Here is a 16,540-nt window from a genome sequence, read left to right on the forward strand (position 1 = left end):
CTGTCTTTTGTTGATACATTGTCACATACCCAGAAGTGCTCCCTTTTTCACATAAATATATATGGTGAGGTAGGTCTGAGTTTCGAGCTTATCGTGGTTTGATTTACCATTCAGATGTCTTAAAAAGTAGCATTGTGTGTCTGCCGCAATATGAATTTCAGATTTTTCTTAGCACAATGAATTGTATTTGTTCACGTCCAATCACTTTGGATGAGCTCAGACATCATTTTGTATTCCACTGTCGGCAAAAGTATGAGACAGACAAATTAGTAGGAAGTTTCTAGCGCAGAATGGAACATCTGTGCACAATTATCCTCACTAGATGAGTCCAACATCGGCTATTCTGTTATCTCATTCTTTTGTTGTTGATTCTATATGATAGCTGCCTGCCCTCCAGTGGCTAACATGGGTTTTGCACCAATAACATAACTTGAAACTAAACTGTTCGGTTAATTATAAGGCCTATGCACTAAAGCAGATAACCTAACGTTAACCCAGTGCTACTCGTTTCATAACGTACATGGTGGTTATTTCGTTTGACCGTTAATGCTAATGTTATTCAAAAGAAGTGTTCCCTCGAATATCGCATATGCGCTAAAGGCCGTTCAGGTTAGCACAGGGATTTAAACCTGACGTGATTTATGTCATTCTCAAAGGTGGCAGGGAGAAGGGGAAGAAGGAGAAGAAGGAGCTAGTCGTCTATTGAGGGGAAGGGCATTCCAGAGGTGTGGGGCCATCAGTGAGACAGGTTTAAGGCGGTTTATCTGTTCTTCTCTCGTACGTGAGGGTCACATGGTTAAATTCTTTGGCCAAAGCATTTGTAAGCTTGCAAATTACCAGGCGCTGGGTGCTTTGCTGTGGCGGTCGCCTCCTTGCAGCCGCCTCCTTGCAGCCACCGTCCTTCTCCTTATGAATCGCAGCGTCAAATGATGCCGCGGACATCCCCAACATGACGTGGCATGGCGACGCGTTGCCATGGTAACGCGACGTCATTTGATGAAATCTATTTGCTTTTTTGGTTTGGAGCTTTTGTACACTTGTGTGACTCATATGTGTCTAACCTTCTCCTAAAATATGTATGCGTTCAGGTTATAAACCAATGCTCAACAGAAGCTCCTAGTGTGTAATAATGTAGTATGGGATTATTATAAAAGTTTCCTTTAGTGCAAAACTGAGGCAGAACAACAGCACCAGATTTATGCAAGGATATATATTAAAAGTAATGGGATTGTTCTATAATAAATACATTGGTTTTTATTGCAATCCTTTTACACCAGTTTTACAGCCGTAACCTATGCCAGGAGTGGTCAACTCCGGTCCTTTAGGACCACCAACAGGTCAGGTTTTAAGGATATCCCTGCTTCAGCACAGGTGGCTCGCTATTCAACTGAGCCACTGATTGAGCCATCTGTGCTGAAGCAGGGACATCCTTAAACCTGACTTGTTGGTGACCCTTGAGGACTGGAGTTGGCCACCCCTGACCCGTGCAGTGGTATGTTGGACCTTTGCAATGTGCTCGCTAGGAGCAGGGTACCTGCTTGTCCCATGATTACAGCTTGAGTAACCTTCCAGCAATCCATTGTGCCTGGTAGGACTCTACACGTCCGCGTTCACTGCAACCCAATCACAGTGTTGTCTTTTCTTTTAACAAATGTATCCCCGGATGCTCTTTCTGTCTCATAACCAACATTTCATCTGTAGCTCCAGCGCCTTTGGTATTCATGTCATGACCCAGGATAAAGATTTGTGCCCATGCTGTGTGTCCAAAGAATCCTTTCCCCACCTGATACGTTTGATGCATCCCGTTGATGGAGATGTTGGTTGTGTTCCTCAGCCCACTGTGCTTTGTTCTAGAGATTCTATATTACATTTTTACCAACATGCTTTTAATACAATCCCTTGCTGCTAAATCACTTTAGCTGTCAGTGTGTTCATTGGAGGCTGGCTAGATTGTCACAGTAAACATTTACAAGAGACCACATAAATTAAAAGGCCATACCAATCACCCATGACCACGATCATGACAGAAGGATTTTGTTCCAAGCCATTTGATCTGGAAACAAGTAGAAGCCAAGGTTGTCCCTATCCTCTCTGCTCCCATACATCATGGTGTTGAGAACCTGTAATCCTGTTAGAAAACATTTAACATCATATAAATAAGTGGGGACAAGCCAGGAAGAAATTGAACTATCTTTGTGGATGATAAACTGCTCTTTGTCCCTACTCCGGCGGAGGACATCCCACAAATCGCAGACGCTGTCAAAACATTTGGACCCTTCTCAGGATTTACAGTTGACTTGAAAAAAAATGAAATTGGAAATAAAAATGTCCAGCGTGGGGGGCTGCAAATAATGCTCGTGTGCATGGGCTAAAATAAATGAAAATGTGTTGCAATATGTTGCGCTGTTCTCTGACATCCAAGCGGACATGTTATTATAAGGCAGTAAAGCGATTGTTAGTATATTTGTATGCGTGGATGCCTCTAGAACCAGGGATGTCAGCCTCTGAGTACCCAAATTAATTAGACGTGTTCACAATCTTGCATTTCAATTGGAACACAGACTCCATTGACGTCCATTAGGCCACTGGTGCTAAAGTCACTGAGATTGACTCCAAACTCACAGAAGATCAGTGAGAGATGACTTCTTTGTGGAACGCGGTCCTCAAGTCCCCGTGTGGCATTTTTCGTGGGCCGGCAGAAGAAGAGCCCTGTCTTACATTTTTAACCTGGAGTAGAAGGGGAGATCTATCTACGTTTCTCGCATACTGTACTGTATATCAGTTGGTAAATATCAGGGCCTGAGGAAGAAGAGGGGAACTTTATATCTACCCTCAGTAACCTGACTGCTACAATCAAATCAATCAAATCAAATAAGCTTTATTGGCATGACAAAAGAACATTTCAGTATTGCCAAACATGAAAAAAAGGGGTAGGGTATAATGATTACACAGTACATGAATAACAAGGGGTAGGGTATAATGATTACCCAGTATATGGATAACAGGGGGTAGGGTATAATGGTTACACAGTACATGAATAAAAGGGGGTAGGGTATAATGATTACCCAGTATATGGATAACAGGGGGTAGGGTATAATGGTTACACAGTACATGAATAAAAGGGGGTAGGGTATAATGGTTACACAGTACATGAATAACGGGGTAAGGTATAATGGTTACAGAGTGCATGAATAATAGGGGGTAGGGTATAATGGTTACACAGTACATGAATAACAGGGGGTAGGGTATAATGATTACACAGTACATGAATAACAGGGGGTAGGGTATAATGATTACACGGTACACGAATAACGGGGTAGGGTATAATGATTACACAGTACATGAATAACAGGGGGTAGGTATAATGATTACACAGTACATGAATAACAGGGGGTAGGGTATAATGATTACACGGTACACGAATAACGGGGTAGGGTATAATGATTACACAGTACATGAATAACAGGGGGTAGGGTATAATGATTATACGATACATGAATAATGGGATAGGGTATAATGATTACACAGTACATGAATAACAGGGGGTAGGGTATAATGATTACACGGTACACGAATAACGGGGTAGGGTATAATGATTACACAGTACATGAATATCAGGGGGTAGGGTATAATGATTACACAATACATGAATAACAGGGGGTAGGGTATAATGATTACACAATACATGAATAACAGGGGGTAGGGTATAATGATTACACGGTACACGAATAACGGGGTAGGGTATAATGATTACACAGTACATGAATATCAGGGGGTAGGGTATAATGATTACACAATACATGAATAACAGGGGGTAGGGTATAATGATTACACAATACATGAATAACAGGGGGTAGGGTACAATGATTACACAATACATGAATAACACAATACATGAATAACAGGGGGTAGGGTATAATGATTACACAATACATGAATAACAGGGGGTAGGGTATAATAATTACACGGTACATGAATAACGGGGTAGGGTATAATAATTACATGGTACATGAATAACAGGGGGTAGGGTATAACGATTACACGGTACATGAATAACGGGGTAGGATATAACGATTACACAGTACATGAATAACAGGGGGTAGGGTATAATGGTTACACAGTAAAAAGCGGGTAATCAGGCGGTGCACAGCTCCAACGAGACGAAACGTGTCAAGAAGTTCCTTGTAGCAGTTTGTTTCGTGCTGTCATGCACTCATTAAACATAGACTTTTAGATCTATAGCATGTGGACTCCCTGATTCATATCCTGACGGCAGCTGTGCACCGCCTGATTACCCGCTTTTTACTGTCTTACCTGCATGGGCTGGAGCACGCATCACAGTACCCGGATCAGAGTACCTTCAATTCAACTATTGATCGGAAGGCGACGTGTCAAGATTGTGAGTACATACCCTTCTTTTCCTCCCCGCAGTGGGACTGCTCTTTGTGTGTGACCCTGGGACAGTGAGGGCAGTGGCGGGGGACTGCGGTGTGGGTTGCCGGTCATAGTCTCCTGGCTGGAGACACGGCACCGCCGTTTATATCTATCCCCCTTACCACTAAAATACCCCATCCAGCAGAAGAGCTGCTATCACACAGAGCACATACAGGGCTTATTTATACTCATTATCCTATATGGTTGGACTCTAATGGGAACTGTTTATTACATTGTTTATCCAGTGGATTTCGTCTGGATTATGTGCACTGATCATTTGTGCACAATTCTGGCAGCATCAGTCATACCCTGAAGCAATTCTGGGACACTTTGCATCTATAATGGTTACACAGTACATGAATAACAGGGGGTAGGGTTTAATGGTTACACGGTACATGAATAACAGGGGGTAGGGTATAATGATTACACAGTACATGTATAACAGGGGGTAGGGTATCATGATTACACAGTACATGAATAACAGGGGGTAGGGTATAATGGTTACACGGTACATGAATAACAGGGGGTAGGGTTTAATGGTTACACGGTACATGAATAACAGGAGGTAGGGTGTAACAATTACACAGTACATGAATAACGGGGTAGGGTATAATGATTACACAGTACATGAATAACAGGGGGTAGGGTTTAATGGTTACACGGTACATGAATAACAGGGGGTAGGGTATCATGATTACACAGTACATGAATAACAGGGGGTAGGGTATAATGGTTACACGGTACATGAATAACAGGGGGTAGGGTTTAATGGTTACACGGTACATGAATAACAGGGGGTAGGGTTTAATGGTTACACGGTACATGAATAATGGGGTAGGGTATAATGATTACACAGTACATGAATAACAGGGGGTAGGGTATAATGGTTACACGGTACATGAATAACAGGGGGTAGAGTATAATGATTACACAGTATATGAATAACAGGGGGTAGGGTATAATGATTACACAGTACATGTATAACAGGGGGTAGGGTATAATGGTTACACGGTACATGAATAACAGGAGGTAGGGTTTAATGGTTACACGGTACATGAATAATGGGGTAGGGTATAATGATTACACAGTACATGAATAACAGGGGGTAGGGTATAATGGTTACACAGTACATGAATAACAGGGGGTAGGGTATAATGATTACACAGTACATGAATAACAGGGGGTAGGGTATAATGGTTACACGGTACATGAATAACAGGGGGAAGGGTATAATGATTACACAGTACATGAACAACAGGGGGTAGGGTATAATGATTACACGGTACACGAATAACGGGGTAGGGTATAACGATTACACAGTACATGAATAACAGGAGGTAGGGTATAATGGTTACACAGTACATGAATAACAGGGGGTAGGGTATAATGATTACACAGTACATGAATAACAGGGGGTAGAGTATAATGATTACACAGTACAGGCATACCCCAGACTAACGTACGGAATGGGACCGGAGCATGTATGTAAAGCGAAAATGTACTTAAAGTGAAGCACTATCTTTTTTCCACTTATCGTTGCATGTACTATACTGCAATCGTCATATACGTGCATAACTGATGTAAATAGCGCATTTGTAACAGGCTCTATACAATCCCCGCTTACGCACAGCTTCGGTACAGGTAGGGAGCTGGTATTGCTATTCAGGAGGTGCTGACAGGCGCATGCGTGAGCTGGCATTTACCTATTGGGCGATATGTCCTTACTCGCGAGTGTACTTAAAGTTAGTGTCCTTAAACCGGGGTATGCCTGTACATGAATAACAGGGGGTAGGGTATAATGGTTACACAGTACATGAATAACAGGGGGTAGGGTATAACGATTACACGGTACATGAATAACGGGGTAGGGTATAATGGTTACACGGTACATGAATAACAGGGGGTAGGGTTTAATGGTTACACGGTACAGGAATAACAGGGGGTAGAGTATAATGATTACATAGTACATGAATAACATGGGGTAGGGTATAATGGTTACACGGTACATGAATAACAGGAGGTAGGGTATAATGTTTACACAGTACATGAATAACAGGGGGTAGGGTATAATGGTTACATGGTACATGAATAACAGGGGGTAGGGTTTAATGGTTACACGGTACATAAATAATGGGGTAGGGTATAATGATTACACAGTACATGAATAACAGGGGGTAGGGTATAATGGTTACACGGTACACGAATAACGGGGTAGGGTATAATGATTACACAGTACATGAATAACAGGGGGTAGGGTATAATAGTTACACAGTACATGAATAACAGGGGGTAGGGTATAATGATTACACAGTACATGAATAACAGGGGGTAGGGTATAATGGTTACACGGTACATGAATAACAGGGGGAAGGGTATAATGATTACACAGTACATGAATAACAGGGGGTAGGGTATAATGATTACACGGTACACGAATAACGGGGTAGGGTATAACGATTACACAGTACATGAATAACAGGAGGTAGGGTATAATGGTTACACAGTACATGAATAACAGGGGGTAGGGTATAATGATTACACAGTACATGAATAACAGGGGGTAGAGTATAATGATTAAACAGTACAGGCATACCCCAGACTAACGTACGGAATGGGACCGGAGCATGTATGTAAAGCGAAAATGTACTTAAAGTGAAGCACTATCTTTTTTCCACTTATCGTTGCATGTACTATACTGCAATCGTCATATACGTGCATAACTGATGTAAATAGCGCATTTGTAACAGGCTCTATACAATCCCCGCTTACGCACAGCTTCGGTACAGGTAGGGAGCTGGTATTGCTATTCAGGAGGTGCTGACAGGCGCATGCGTGAGCTGGCATTTACCTATTGGGCGATATGTCCTTACTCGCGAGTGTACTTAAAGTGAGTGTCCTTAAACCGGGGTATGCCTGTACATGAATAACAGGGGGTAGGGTATAATGGTTACACAGTACATGAATAACAGGGGGTAGGGTATAACGATTACACGGTACATGAATAACGGGGTAGGGTATAATGGTTACACGGTACATGAATAACAGGGGGTAGGGTTTAATGGTTACACGGTACAGGAATAACAGGGGGTAGAGTATAATGATTACACAGTACATGAATAACATGGGGTAGGGTATAATGGTTACACGGTACATGAATAACAGGAGGTAGGGTATAATGTTTACACAGTACATGAATAACAGGGGGTAGGGTATAATGGTTACACGGTACATGAATAACAGGGGGTAGGGTTTAATGGTTACACGGTACATAAATAATGGGGTAGGGTATAATGATTACACAGTACATGAATAACAGGGGGAAGGGTATAATGATTAAACAGTACATGAATAACAGGGGGTAGGGTATAATGATTACACAGTACATGAATAACAGGGGGTAGGGTATAATGATTACACGGTACACGAATAACGGGGTAGGGTATAATGATTACACAGTACATGAATAACAGGGGGAAGGGTATAATGATTACACAGTACATGAATAACAGGGGGTAGGGTATAATGATTACACGGTACACGAATAACGGGGTAGGGTATAATGATTACACAGTACATGAATAACGGGGTAGGGTATAATGATTTCACAATACATGAATAACAGGGGGTAGGGTATAATGATTACACAATACATGAATAACAGGGGGTAGGGTACAATGATTACACAATACATGAATAACAGGGGGTAGGGTATAATGATTACACAATACATGAATAACAGGGGGTAGGGTATAATAATTACATGGTACATGAATAACAGGGGGTAGGGTATAACGATTACACGGTACATGAAACACGGGGTAGGGTATAACGATTACACAGTACATGAATAACAGGGGGTAGAGTATAATGATTACACAGTACATGAATAACAGGGGGTAGGGTATAATGGTTACACGGTACATGAATAACAGGGGGTAGGGTATAATGGTTACACGGTACATGAATAACAGGAGGTAGGGTATAATGGTTACACGGTACATGAATAACAGGAGGTAGGGTATAATGGTTACACGGTACATGAATAACAGGGGGTAGGGTTTAATGGTTACACGGTACATGAATAACAGGGGGTAGAGTATAATGATTACACAGTACATGAATAACGGGGGGTAGGGTATAATGGTTACACGGTACATGAATAACAGGGGGTAGGGTTTAATGATTACACGGTACATGAATAACAAGAGGTAGGGTATAATGATTACACAGTACATGAATAACAGGGGGTAGGGTATAATGATTACACAGTACATGTATAACAGGGGGTAGGGTATAATGGTTACACGGTACATGAATAACAGGAGGTAGGGTATAATGGTTACACGGTACATGAATAACAGGGGGTAGGGTTTAATGGTTACACGGTACATGAATAACAGGGGGTAGAGTATAATGATTACACAGTACATGAATAACAGGGGGTAGGGTATAATGATTACACGGTACATGAATAACAGGGGGTAGGGTGTAATGATTACACAATACATGTCAACAATCAACAATAAACATTGTAGCTGCACATGAAGGTGCGTCAAGCACAAGTTTCCCGACACACCATTATTGTTATTGTGCGTTTGCACTTTATCTTGGACATTGAGTAACATCTGTCCGGTTAAATTATATTCAGGAAGGAAGAGATGCAGCTTGCTATCAAAATCTGCATTTCTGTATTGTCCCCCTCTCCCCCCTCTCCCCCCAGGTATAATGTAGATGAATTAGATGACTTTGATAAAATCTATTATCTCTTCACAAAAGTTATTTGGCTATTCATCTAAAATTTGGCTATTCAGCTATTCATCTGTGTGTTCTGGTCTATATTATTTAACTACCACATATCATAATGCAAATGCAGCAATATGTTGTCATTTTTATCTGAGTTGAAATCATAAATTAATATATAAAGATAATTACTATGACATTGGCAAAGGGCTGTCTTTTCAGCTTCTGCCCCCCCCCCCCCCTGGTTATATCTTAAATAGAAAATTAAATCCAGGCACATTTACATACATTACAATGTAAAATGTCACCAAGCCATAGTACATACTTGATATCTGTATGGAAGAATGCGTAGTCTTGTGATATCTGCACTGCTTCAAACCAGGTCCTAATCCCAATGTCAGCTCCTGTGACCTTGAGCATTTCACGTATCTGACAGGCCTGCAGGCACCAAAGAAATTTAGATTGTAAGTTCTATGGGTCAGGGTCCTGTGCCTAAAAAAGACTCAATACCCAGCAATGCATCACTATACCCTAAATAAAATTATAACTACATTTCAACCACAAAATATATAAGCATTGTGTTAAAACATAATAAGAGGCAATTAATGTTCTATTTAAGACCTGCTTAAAAGGGACATGCATTACAAAGCAAAAAGGATTGGCCAGCTGTAATTAGGCGAGATTAATGCACGGTGTGGGAAATGTGACAATTGTGCGGGTGAAATAATTGGAAGCTGCAAATCTATACTCGCCCAGGGCTTCCTGTAACCTTATTCTTGGAGCTCATTACGACAAAGGTCATATCTGCTGTATTTTGCTAAATATTTATTTTAACATATGTTGTATGACATGTAGTCGAAGGTGGAAATTTAGCATGTCCACTCCATCTGAAATAAGGAGTTTATGAACTAAGGAGACTGTATACGACATTGGGTCACAGTTTGTTCTAATGTAATGCAGACATCCTTCTAGTGCTACAGTGATTTTCCTGTTGATAAGAAGCAGCAATACTACTGTCCAACTTTTTCTTTCTTTTTTAAAATTATTATTATTATTATTATATGTAAAGCATGTGACAATGTATAATTCTACATTCTTACCTAAGCTGTCAATTGTTTGGTGCTCCTGTTATAAAGCTGTCAAAAGCCTGATTGTGTGTCTAACATAATGGCTGCTTCAATCAGTGTAACTCGGCAGCTACAATGTATCATTATATTGCTAAGGTAACATTATCTATTGTTATAGTTTGCAGCTCAAACTGCTGGGAACATTTGCAACAAATTATCCCAAACAGGAAAGTGTTGTCAAAAATTGTGCACTGCTGAGGAGGTGGGTTAAAACCTGCTATAGAAATCAATGGATGCGCAAACACATTAAAAATAGTATTAAGAGTTGAATAAAAAAAAAAAAAAAAAAAAAAAACCCCAAGAAACAGTCACTATTATCTAATACTACAGAACTGATTTCTGAAGAAAAAAAAAACTTAAGATGTTACATGTCTTGCTGCTTTAATAATAATAATAACATGTTCTTTGCTAGTTTTTATGTAGCGCTTTACAGAGACATTTTGCAGGCACAGGTCCCTGCCCCGTGGAGCTTACAATCTATTTTTTGGTGCCTTTGGCACAGGGAGATAAAGTGATTTGCCCAAGGTCACAAGGAGCCAACACGGGAATTGAAGCAGGTTCCCCTGCGTCAAACTCAGTGCCAGTCAGTGTTGTTACTCATTGAACCACCCCTTCTCTCCTTAATAAGATATTTGCATTAATAGAAATAATATTAGTTTAGTGGTCAGTCGTTCAGCAGCAAAATTGATGCAGAAAACAGCTGCGCACATCGTGAAAAAAAAAATCCATTTGAAATCGTAAGCATGTTCCAGTTGCACCGCAAGGACATTTTGATAAATGACTCGACTCCGTTGTGTTTTTACATAAGTTTAAGGAATACATATGGACACATTTGCAGTCATTTATCAAAGCCTGATTTCTGTAAAAGCTAATTGGGATGCATAGTAAATAGCTCCCCATAGAGAAGTTCATAGCACATAGCGCATAGTATTGTACATTAAAAACAGTCAACCCTGTCTTTCCCCAGTATCACTTAGCAAACAGTGCTTCCCATGCAGCCAGGGATTCTGGGTAATGAAATGCAAATGAGCACAGTGTGTCACTCTTTACGGCTTTACGGCTCATCCATTTTAACATGGACCCCTCTAAGCTTATGCGTGCCGTATTACACAGCTTTTCAGCACAGCCTGGGTTAAAGAAGTGCCTAGCCAGTCTCCTTAATACATTAAAAACAAAATATCCCCATTAATAACAGTTAAAAAACAGCACATGCAGCGTTGTGTAGTAAGGATTAGAGGAGATTGGGTGATGGAACGGCTTGTTGGAAAGTTACCTTCTAATAATGGACATTGGCAGCTCCCATAATTCCGTGCCTGTGTTCTTCTTCCAATGGATCCCACATGCACCTCCAAATCTGGGATCCACGACACTTCATTAATGCTACATTCAAAAATGAATTCGTATTTCACGCATTATAATCTGAATAACTAGACCCATATATATATAACCTTTTGAAATTGAGTTGAAATATATATTTTTGTATGATATACTGCTTTGTTTTTTTAGTAAAGCATCCATCAGTAGGATTGAATCAATTAAGGGAAGATTCTACCAAGCATCATTATGGGTTAATGGCTGCTCATTGTTATTCAAGTCAATGAGAGTTCACCATTTGGGTGTGTTAACTGAGCTTGATGAACTTGGGGGTACATCTATCATTGCTATAAGTTGACTTTAGATCTAAACTGAACTGTGCTTTGAAAGAGATAGCCAACCACACTGCATTTAACCTTTCCAGTGCTGGACTTCCGGCACTTGTGTGTCATGTAATTGCTCCTGGACCATCACATGACCACGACCAGGTCGTGGATGGTGGAGATGAAAGTGTAGAGGACTCCACTCCTGTATTAATCGGGCCGACCACCTGATCTCGTCCTAGAAAACGAGCCCATGACAACACAAGGGCATTCTAAAGGTTACAATATATTTTACCAAATAAGATATCCTAAAACAGGGTAAGCCAACTCCAGTCCTCAAGGCCCATGAACAGTGGGAGTTGGCCACTCCTGGGCTAGAACTATGTATTTTCTCCTCTTCTGATACCTTTTCTTTTTGCTGTCTTGTATTCACTTAGTATGGAGTGTACGGGTAAATGTTCCTTCAAATCCATTGGCATCTCTTCCAACTTTCTTCGAAATGAAAAAATCCCTTTACAGAAGGGATAGAATGGGGGTGTCCAACTCCAGTCCTCAAGGGCCCCCATCAGGCCAGGTTTCCAGGATATTTCTGCTTCAGCACAGGTGGCTCAATCAGTAGCCCAGGGGGTCGTTTCTTAAAGTCTGTGGCCGCAGAACTGGTACAACAGTAGTGCGATAAACAGCACAAGATTTATAAAGGTAACCAAAGCAATCACATTGCTCTCACTGCGACTTTCTTTCTTTTGATATATCTCTTGCTGTCTTTGATATCAGTATTGAGCCAGTTTTACAGCATAGAGACTATAATAAATGACCCAATGCGTCGGGTTAGAAAAATGCATTTGACAATTAGAAGAAAAGTCAGTATGAAACGGTGAATGTATTTTGCTCACTTATTAGCAGCGGTGAGAGATTTGGGGTGTTTTATATGGAACAGAAGTTAAAGAAGGGTGGGTGGCCGTGTTGGTCCTTCCATATAATAACAAAGGAGAGGGAAAGGGAGTAGATGGTACAGTTTGATACCTTTTATTGACCCAACAAGTAGTTGATATGTTACAAGTGTAACCCTGCTTCCCCCCCTCCCCCAGACTCTACGGTGATGTCTAGGGTGCATGGGGGCAGACTAGGGTGTCTAGGGTGCGTACCTGTGAGGAACAGGAGGGCCTGAGCTTCCCGCGATGTTGTGGGGGAGCCAGGACCGGGCTTCTGGGGTGGTAGCCTCCATGGTCTCTTAGTGGTGCAGCGCCTCCATCTTCTATACTCCCAGGAATATGGGACAGGACCGGGATAGAAGAACCCCTTGGGTCCCAGGGTAGTACTTTTCAAGATACACACAGTCTTTACGGATGAAGAATAGTCTCTTTATTTGACAGAGCAACAATATCCCAACAATAGTGGCTTTCAACAGCCGCAACACAATAGCCAGGACGGGTTATACTTCACTTGCCTTCGCCCAGCTATAATCCTCCCCTCCTCCCCTCCAAGTACTCCTCTGGCAGGATGGTCTGAGTTAGGGCTTCAATACCCCATGGCCCACCCCCGAGGGTAGCCTCGCGGTGGGTTTTGGATTCTCCCCATCACCCCCGGCAGTGGGGTGAGGGCATTGGTCCACCAAGTCTATAATTCTATCAGCTCTAATACCAGACGCTGACTCTTACTGCTCCTCCCTCTCTTGCACTCTGCGCAGGGGGAACCGAAGTCTCCTCCAAATCTTGGGGCCTATCCGCAGGATTTCGGGACTCATAGCCTAGTAGCGGCTCTGCATTCGCCCGGCATAACCAACCGGCAGCTCCAGATGCTGGGTATCACTCTCAACTCTCTCGGACTAAACTCTAACGAACAACAACTACTCTCCGGAGTTGGCTGCTAAATATAGAGCTAGCCCCGCCCCTTGTGATGTCAACAGGACCTCCCCTCTTGCTCATGCTTGCAGCAGAGTCCAGGCCTGCGTCTATCATTCAGGATAGGGCTATGAAGGGGGGAAAAACAAGGACGATTACTGGTGCCTGATCTTAATAGGGCTTACCACAGCAGAAGGAGATAGGTGTAGCCTGTGCTGTTTATAGGGGGCTACACAAGCTTTTGAAACTCACAGGGTCCTTCATCTGGTAACACACGAGGAAGGACCCTGAGAGGTTGGAAAGCTTGTAAGATCAACTACTTGTTGATCCAATAAAAGGCATCATACACCCTACCCCCTCTCCCTCCTTTGTTACGATATGGAACAGTAGATGGAGTTATGGAAGAGTTAGGGTCACCCATATTGTATAGGAAGGTATGCATTGCTGGGTCCTTAATTACCGTTGCCATCCATTTCCTGTGTCCAAAAGTTTGAGATTGCATAAAAACATCTGTTTTCTTCCACTTTGCAAACATACCGGGAGGAAAGAGTTCTATGGTCCCATACACCCTTTTCAGAGACTGATACACTTCTTCTATTGCTAGTTGCCAGTTATCGTTGTTGTTTTCTCTTTATTTGCTCAAAAATATAATTACTGATAAAGTCTAGGGCTTGGGTAAGAAGCAAAAATCTGAGCTTCTGCAATGAGGTTTCAATGAGTTGGCATCTACTTTGCACAGAAAATAAAAATATAATTTGTGAGCACATTCACATGTCTCAGACAGGTCTGCAATCCTGCTTTTCACCGTTATCTCATAGCCTAAACTGCAGCTTGGAATTCTGGGTAATGACTGCAAATGACCACACAGTGTCAACTTTTGCTTCAAATCCATTTTAACATGGACCCCTATAAGCTTATACCTGCCGCATTACACAGCTTTTCAGCACAGCCTGGTTTAAAGAAGTGCATAGCCAGTAAACCTACTCACAGACAGCTGTTTTGACCTTTTGGGTTTGATCAGTGGGAGGATGGTTATACTGGCTTTGCAATTTGAAACTGGGATAGGTTTTGTTTACTAACCATAACTTTAGTTAACATCTACTTTGTGTACTTTACACAGGGCCGCAGACACGTAGGTAGAGCCGGGACAGTTGTCTCGGGGCCCGGCGGCTGTGGGGGGTGCGGTCGGCCGGTGCTGGAAGTTGGAACCTAGCTTCTGTGGGCCCCCTCCCCCCCCACTCTCCCTTTCCCCCCTCTCTCTCCCCCTCTCCCCATCTCCCCTCTCTCTCCCCGCCACCTCTCTCGCCCCCCTCTCCCCCCTCTCTCCCCCACCTTCTCTCTCCCCCACCCTCGGTCTCCCCAATCCTCTCTCTCCCACCTGCACACTGGAAGCTGGGCTGAACTTTTGGCCGGGCCCAGCTTCCGGCACGCATTGGCGGAAGAGAGACCTGGCGTGGGAGAGAGAGGCCCGGAGTAGCAGGGGAGAGCCGGGGCCTGGTGGCCTCAGATCACCAGAAAGGTGTGTGTTGCATTTTGTGTGTGTTGTATTTTGTGTGTATGGGAGGGGGGTAATTATTGTGGGGAATTTTGTGTGTTGTATTTTGTGTGTATGGGAGGGGGGTAATTATTGTGGGGAATATTGTGTGTTGTATTTTGTGTGTATGGGAGGGGGGTAATTATTGTGGGGAATATTGTGTGTGTATTGTGGGAGGGGAATTGTATGGGTAATGGGGGGGGGGGGGTTAGTTTGTGTGTGGCCAGTGGGGGATTGAGGGTGCAGGATTGAATGAGAGGGGGGTAATTAAATGATAGTGGAGGGAGAGTTAGAAAAATACAAGAGGAGAGGGGGGAGAATAGAGGAGGAGGCTCACGAGGGTGTGAAAGGGTGTGAAAAAGTGTGAAAGGGTGGGGGGGTGGGATCGCAAGGCTCTGATGTGGGGGGCTCCGGTCGTCAAACTATAGTCTTTGGCCCCAGAAAATCTGTCGGCAGAACTGACATCATCTATTTGAGTTGAGAAGAATCCATAGGAAGAATAAGAAAAGATTTAAACAACACACATTATAATTCCTTATGGTTTATTTTCTGTGCAACTGCAGGAATATTTGTGCAGAAGGGTGAGCTATAAAATACATCTCTTTGCTGCCTTTGGGATTTTTTATTTTGATGATCTGGTGCTTTTTTGCTCTAGTTTAGGATCAGGGATTATGATACATAATCCTTAAGATTCCTTTTCACAGAGCATTACGGCTATGCATACAGAACTATGGGGTCATTTATCCAAGGTCAAACTTTTGTTTGATGTACGTTTAGGGTGACCTGTATCAAACTGTTCCTGAAACATCACGGGTGCATGAAACCAGCATTAATATTTTTTTCTAATAGGGAAAACAAAGGGGGATCTTTCTAAATCTCTCTCTACATAACTTGAGCTGTACAGGTGCAAAAGCACCGGGCTTCTAAAAAATAACCTTCACTTTTCATTAGATCTTTAAACTTTGGTAAATCTGTTTTTTTTTTTTTAAACAGTTACGCACCTGATGTGCAGCTGGGAGTCTGATGATTAAACCTATCGTCCTGTGTTATTTTCACACCAGTTAAACCTTGATCCAGTAAAGGGTTAATGCAGTGGAAGGGGAATTATATGTGGTGACACTTGATAAAGAAGATCAAGCGCTGATCAGTAGACTTTGCACTGGTACAGAAGCGTGGAATTGAGTAGTCGGGGGGACATTGTCTATAGAATGTCCTAACGAAGACATC

Source organism: Ascaphus truei, chromosome 18 (assembly GCF_040206685.1).
Source record: "Ascaphus truei isolate aAscTru1 chromosome 18, aAscTru1.hap1, whole genome shotgun sequence".
In the NCBI taxonomy this organism is placed as follows: domain Eukaryota; kingdom Metazoa; phylum Chordata; class Amphibia; order Anura; family Ascaphidae; genus Ascaphus; species Ascaphus truei.